This window comes from Ursus arctos, unplaced genomic scaffold (genome assembly GCF_023065955.2).
Source record: "Ursus arctos isolate Adak ecotype North America unplaced genomic scaffold, UrsArc2.0 scaffold_19, whole genome shotgun sequence".
Classification (NCBI taxonomy): Eukaryota; Metazoa; Chordata; class Mammalia; order Carnivora; family Ursidae; genus Ursus; species Ursus arctos.
The window spans coordinates 40,918,187-40,925,791 of record NW_026622863.1 but is presented as its reverse complement, the minus strand read 5'-3'; positions in this window follow the sequence as shown (position 1 = coordinate 40,925,791).

Sequence of the window (7,605 nt, the reverse complement as noted above, 5' to 3'; positions counted from 1 at the left end):
CTGCGGTGAGGAACTGAGGCCCTCAGTTTAATAGCCTTCAAGGAACTGAATCCCATCAAAAACCACATTGTTACTTTGAATATATTCAAACATGATCAAAAGTAGAGGGAATAGTACAATAGAACCTAATTTATACATCACCCAGATTCAACAGTCATTTCAATTTTACCATAGTGGTTTCTTCCATTTTTTTTCTTTTTCTTTCTTTTTTTTTCTTCTCTGCTTTTAAAGCAAACCATGGAATCATGTCATATTATGCTTTTTATATACTTCAAAAAAATTAGTTCCCTTCCTTCCCTTTAAGATGAACAGACAAACAAGAATTACCATATATCTGATGACAACTTCTAACATAAAGGAATAGAGACCCATGCCAAAAAAGTAGCTTGGAGCAGGGAGATGAAAATTTCTCATGAAGATCAGAGTAGATATTACAACCATGAAACAAGATCAAGAATAAAAGAGAATGCTTGGAAATGAAAAGGGATAGCAAAAAGGAAAAATTACATAGGAGGGCTGGAAGATAGACCTGAAGAAATCTCACTGAAAGTGGAGCAAAAAAGTAGAGAGATCAGGGTGCCCGGGTAGCTCAGTTGGTTAGGTGTCCAACTCTTCATTTTGGCTCAGGTCATGATCTCAGAGTCATGAGATCAAGTTTTATAGTGGGCTCCACGCTCAGCAGGGAGTCTGCTTGAGAGAGCGTCTCTCTCTCCCTCTGCACCCCCCTCACACACTCTCTCTCTAAAAAAGTGGAGAGCTGGAAATTAAGAGAGAAGGGAAAATTAGCAGGCCAGCCTAGGAGGTCCAATATGCCCCAAATAATGGGTCTTCCAGAAAGAGAGAGGGGAGAAAATGAAAGCCAGGAAATAACCACAACATGTTTTAAGAGAAGATCCCCGAACTGAAGGATATTATTTTGCAGATGGAAAGAACCCATTGAGTGCCTAGCACAAAAGGATGAAATATTAAAATACTTGCGAGAAACATAAGGCCCCTACAGGTTTCCAATGAGAAAAAGGCCACAGACAAGGAATCAAAAGTATTTTGGGAATTTTCCACAGGACCAGAAGCTAGAAGCAGTATCGTGATGATTTGAAAATTCTGAACAAAAATATTTCCAATCGAGAATTCCACACGTAGTCCTTACCAATCGAGCATGAAGGCAGAATAATTTCTGACATGCAGAGCCCTAAAACACTTACTTACTAAAGAAGCTGTTGGAGGGCATGAACCAAGGAAGAGAGAGAAGAGTGGAGAAGCAAAAAGCCTCTCAAGAGCATCCAGGGGCCAGCTGTAGGCCTGGCATAAACTGCCACCGGTCCACATGGGATCAGGTCAGAAAGTTCTGGGAGAGATTTCTTCAGGAAAATGAAATCCATATCTTGCTAATACCTCTGAAGTTATTGGCAAAGAATTTGGGTGGAATTAGTGACATATATGTAGAAAAGTAAGCAAATGAAAAATAAGGCAATTATTCTAGGGGATGGGAAAAAGTTGTGTGAGATAGAAGAGTAATCCTAGTATACTACAGAGCTCCACTATTTACATAGTCACAATAATGTAAGCATTGAATATTGTTCTAACACACTTATTTTGTTGTTTATTTTATTTTTTAAGATTTTATTTATTTATTTATGAGAGAGAGAGGCAGAGGGAGAAGCAGGCTCCCTGCAGAGCTGGGAGCCCGATGCAGGACTTGATCCCAGGACCCCGGGATCGTGACCTGAGCTGAAGGCAGACGCTTAACTGACTGAGCCACCCAGGCGCCCTGTTGTTGTTTATTTTTAAAGAACTTATTTATTTGTTTGTTTGAGAGCGAGCGAGCACGGGGAGGAAGAGCAGAGGGAAAGGAACAAGCAGACTTTGCCTGGAGCCTGACCAAGGCTCAGTCTCATGACCCCGAGATCATGACCTGAGCCGAAATCAGGAGCTGGGATTGCTATCCCTTAACTGACTGAGCCACCCAGGTGCCCTGTTCTAACACGTTATGATGTAATTGGGATACTGAGTGGGAAGGTACATGTGTGTTCATGTATTTGGGGAGAGCTAAATCCTCATCTGCCATCAGGGGAAGTTAACAGATAAAACCTGATATGAAAAAATGAAGTAGAGTAAAGTAAGCAAGTTTTTCTTAGAGACATGAAGGATACGTCATTAGTTGAAAAGAGGTGAAAGCCATTGCCTCCAGGAAGGGGTAAATGTCCTGGGTGGGGCGAGCGGGTGAGGGATGCTGTTTTTCATAGCAAACCATTTGACTCATTAAAGTATGTGTATGTGTATCTTTCATGAAAATAACAAGTAAGACAAAAATAGATGATCTCAGATGGTGGTAAATGCACTAAAGTCAGTAACTCAGGATAACGTGAGTAAGGTTTTCAGAGGGAGGCACTTTTGGAGTGGGTTGAGGAAAAAGTCTGGTGAGCAAATGAAATATAAGTCACAGGCAGCCTGACAGATGAGAACCCCGCCACTGTGAGAATTGGGGGAAGGGGACCCCAGGAAAAGGGAACAGCTCTGCAAAGGATCTGAGGCCAGCAAGATGAAGTGGGAGAGAGGGGTTATGGGCGAGGGAGAAGAACTTGGGCAGATGGATGAGTATCAGATCCTACAGGGCCTTGCTGGCCTTAGGGAGGGTGTGCGATTTATTCTGAGAGCCCGGAGAAGCATTTGGAGGCAGAAGCATGCTTCTCTGCAGAGGCAGGGCCTTACCTTTTAAAAAGATTGCCTTGTATAAACGTGTGTGAACATCTGCCAGACGCTGTTCAAACTGTTCTGTATGTACAACATTGAACTCGTTCAGTCCTCACAGTAGTGTGATGACTTATGAGCCCCACCCCGCTTTCTTCCAGTTAGAAAACTAAAGCCCAGAGAAGTTGAGATGCACAGTGTAAGCCTGAATTCAGAGCCCATCACCGTGTCCTGCGGCCTTCCTGGAAACCCCTCTGGCTGGTCCAGCAGAGGGTCAGGACTAGATACAGTGATTCGCTCAGAAGCTTCCCAAGCACCTGGCGAGCTTTAACAAAATAAAATACCTAAACACGCCGGCATTTTTCAAAGCTCCTTAGGTGCCTCTGGAGTGCAGCCTGAGTTAAGAATCATTGGACTGGGGTCTTCCTAGGATCCCCCGAAGTGTCACAATTCTGTCCTCACTCTGCCATTTCTGCTCCAGGCCAGTGGACATGGGGACAGTGTGGGATGTCTCTTGGTTACCTCCACATCTTCCTCGGAGCCTGGCCTCCCACCTCTCCTTGGCCACGGCTCCGTCCCAGAAGCCAGCTTTCCATGCTGGTCTCTGCTCTCACACTCAGGCGTCTGCTCCACTTCTGGTTCCTTTCTTTCCTCAGAACCTCGCCAGTCAGTCTCTCCCTCCCTCTGCAACTTTCTATACCTAAAACTGCCCATGGCACGAATCGTGTTTTCTACCCACCGTTCTCTTCCGCAGTGAGGTCATGGATTGAGAGAATGAAAAAGAGTGTGTGCATCTCATTTGGAGAGGGAGTCAGGGGTCCCAGAGCTGGGGTCAGAAAACCATCTCGATGAGTGTTGGCACATGACACTTTACATTTCTGGGCCTTCGCTTTTCTTGTTAAATAGGGAGAAGGCATCTGCTGTGATTCTTCTTCTTTTTAAAGATTTTATTTATTTATTTGACAGAAAGAGAGAAAGTGCACAAGCAGAGGGAGAGGGAGAAACGCGGGGCTCGATCCCAGGACTCTGAGATCATGACCTGAGCTGAAGGCAGATGCTTAATGACTGAGGCACCCAGGCGCCCCTCTGCTGTGCTTCTTATCATAAACCTTGGAGAACCCCTGTGATCTGACCCTTGCTCGCTCTTCTAGCCATCACTAAGCCCCAGTCACCCTGGCCTTCGTGTTCTTTGTGCAAGTTCAGCTTATTCAAGCCTTGCACTGCTTTGAATGCTTTGCTTGAACCACTCCCTCCCCTTCTTGGCATGCATGATTCCTTCTTGGCATTCTGGTTGCAACTCAAATGTCACTTTCAAGAGAGGCCTTTCCAAGCCACTCATTCAAAAGTAGCCACCGCTTCCCCTTCTTGAGGTCATTCTCTACCCCTGACTCTTAGTGTCTTCATAGCTCTTAGCACTGCCTCAGAGTGTCTGTGTATAGGTCTTCCCATCCGTTCTCCCACTGGAATGTGAGCTGCATGAGAGCAGGGAATCTTGTCCTTGCTCACTGCTGTGTTTTTAGTACCCGGAACAGGGCTGACACATAGTAGGCCTCGGTACATATTTGTGGATTAACGAATGCCTACACCCATGAAAGGCAGAACGATGTAATGTCTTCTGTGACACTTCAGAGACTGTGGACTACAGTATGTGTGTATTGGCTTTTTATTTGAAACATCTAGATTTGAGAGCAGTATATTTACTTTCCTAACACTGTCTCCTTGAGGCTGATCCTAGTTTGGCCTCCCAGATGGCAGGGGACAACGTCTGGGGAAAGGGAACCTGAGATTTTGCTAGAGCTATGGGCAGCCCCTCCTTGGGTAAGCTGCTAGTGGACAGTCGACCGTGCCCCCCCTGCCCCCTCCCCCGCCCCGTGACCTCCCATCTTCTTCCTTACCAGACATTGAAACCTTTGCAAGTAGGTTACTGGACTGCCACTACTGAGGACTTCGAGATCTTTGGCCCAATTTCCTGGTCGAATGTGCAATTTGTAGATGAGAAATGTCCTCATTTCCTGTGACTAGAGAAAAAAATGAAAAAAAAATGGGGCCAAAGTATTTAACCGCAGAAGGTAGAGAAAGCTGAAATAAAGGAGAACTGACAAAAACCTGGAGGTAAGGTGCAGGGAAGTCTAAGGGAGTGGTTGGAATCTTGGCTGTATGTTTTCCTTCAGACTCTCCCCAGGCCACCCACCCACCCCTGCCTTCTTGGACCAACGATCTCCACACACAACCCTACTATAGGAGAGCTCTGGCCATGTGGTCAGATGAGAATTTCTGAGGAAGGGGCACAACAGCATCTTTTCCAGAAAGAGGAAGTGAAATAGTCCATGCCAGGTTCCCCTTTCCTGCTGTCAGGCCCCCAAGTCAGGCTGAGCCAGCTCCCTCCACCCCTGTTTCCTGGTAGCAGCTCTAGGCTGCTGTCTGTGTTATTCATTAACCGGGCACTAATATTTCTGTTTACCCATCTGTCATCCTACAGGGGATTCAGAGAAGTCACACAATCTAACCAGTCACCCAGATCCTCTTGGATCAGGCCCAACGAGCCACATTTAGCCCATGTTTATTATGTCAAAAGTCCTTTGCCAGAGCCTTGTACTCAATGTAGCTAGGGAGAGATAAAGTTTTCTCAAATAGGATGTGATCTGTCTGCCAGTTGAGCTTATGTGCTGGGAGGTACGTCCAGTGATGTGCTTGAGCTGGCTTGCAAGAACTGATTATTAACATCACTTGCCAGACCCACGTTCAGTATCTTGATGTTGGTAGAAATCGGCCCTGGGTGGGGGGGAAGTGTGTACACCACAGAAATTGGCAAGTGCTACAAATCAGGGCTTCACTACCCCCCACACTGCTGTGACCCACTCCACCCTCCAACCAATCCCAAAACCTAGTCGTCAAACATTTTCTAGCACACACTAGGGACATCTGTTTATCAAATAGATGCATGATAACTTACAATGGCCTCCTCTTGGCTATTTGGTCCTTGGACAGCCAATTCTAATGAAAGAAGAAACAGCCCCCACTTTTAGGGAGCTACAGTCCAATGCAAACCCTGCATGCTTGCTGTGGTATGTTATGGTTCTTAGCTCTGTCATGCGCATTATCTCCTTGATCCTAACAACCATCTCCCTTCAGTGGTGGGCACAGATACTGGAGTGATTGACTTAAAATGGAAATCAGACCATTCAGCTCTCTTGCTTAAAAACCTTTGAATGGGGGCGCCTGGGTGGCACAGCGGTTAAGCGTCTGCCTTTGGCTCAGGGCGTGATCCCGGCATTATGGGATCGAGCCCCACATCAGGCTCCTCTGCTATGAGCCTGCTTCTTCCTCTCCCACTCCCCCTGCTTGTGTTCCCTCTCTCGCTGGCTGTCTCTATCTCTGTCGAATAAATAAATAAAATCTTTAAAAAAAAAAAACTTTGAATGGCTTCCAAAGCTCTTAGAATAAATTCAGACTTCTATTTATGGCCTAAAGGTTTGCGTGGTCTGGTCCCTCCTGACCTCCTTGACCTCATCTTCCATGGCTCTCTTCCCAGGTCACTGCATTCCAGCCCATTGGCTCTCAAAGTGTGGTCATGGCCACCAGCATCAGTATCACTTAGGATTGTTGGAACTACAAACTCTTGGGTCCCATCCCAGACCTACTCATTCTGAAACTGTGGGGAGGGAAGATAGTAATCTGCTTCAGCAAACTCTCCACATGATTCTCATAGATGCCCAAGTTTGTAGACCACTGCTCTAGCCCCACACTGGCCTTCTCTCAGCCTTTGGGAAGCTAAGGTTTTCTCCCTCTTCCCTCTCTTTGCATCAGTTCTTGTTTCTGAAATGCTCTTCCCATGGGCCTTTGTATGGCAACTGCTTCTCGTCATTCAGGTCCCCGCCGAACATCACTGACTCAGGAGAATCTTCTAAACTCCCTTAACCTCTCATTATACTTTCTCCCATGTCCCTATTTTAGTCCAGTTGCAAAAACCACTTGCCACATTCTGAAATTACCTTATTTGTTTACTTGTTTATTTACAATTTTTTCCCGGTAGTATGGAAGCCACAAGAGGGCAGGTACCTTGTCTGTTACGTCCTCTGTGTCCCTAGCCCTTGGAAAAGTACCTGGCTCGTAGTAGGTAACCAATACGTATTTGTTGAACAAATGAATTATTAATTTCCCAGTGAAGAAATGGGCTGTATACCAAGTGACTTGATACAGATCAACTACTTGTTAGTGAGTAGCATAAAGCTTCACCCTGAAAAATCTCAGACCAGGTCGGGAGATTTTCTTTCACCTTTGTGATTGGTAAGAGCAGCTGTGTCCCTGAAGCCCTACGAATCTCTGAGCTGGAAGGGATTTAGCAGTTAACTGGGTCGGCTCTTATCACATGTGTGAGTTTCCTCAATGTCCCAGGATGGGTGTTTTCTGTCTTCCACTTCAATATTCCTGGAACTGGGGAGTGACTACCTTGTTGAGTTAGCTTAGTTCCATTTAAACAGCCCTGACTGTTTGAGAGGCAGCTCCCTGCCCCTTCTGCCCATGGTCCTTGTTCTTCCCCGTGGAGCTACATAGAATGCATCTGCCGTGACATGGACCTCACCTCGGTTCAGCCATGTATCCAGCATTCTCTTACTTGCTTCTCATGAGTCAATGAGAAAAGCAGGCACTTTGGAGAAAGGCAGACCTGGATTCATACTTCCTCTCACTTGTTGACCTTGGAAATCTCCTTGAATCATCTTAGGCTACTTCTCTGGAACAGTGCCTGGCTTTTATTACATGTCACTGTCATCAATCATCATTGTCATTATATGGTTTTAAATCTCCAAAACATTTTGGTTAATTCTTCTCTTTGGATTGATTCCTTGAGTTAATGTCTTTCTTTCTTTTTCTTTTTTTTTTTAAGATTTTATTTTTAAGTTATGTCCACGCCCAGTG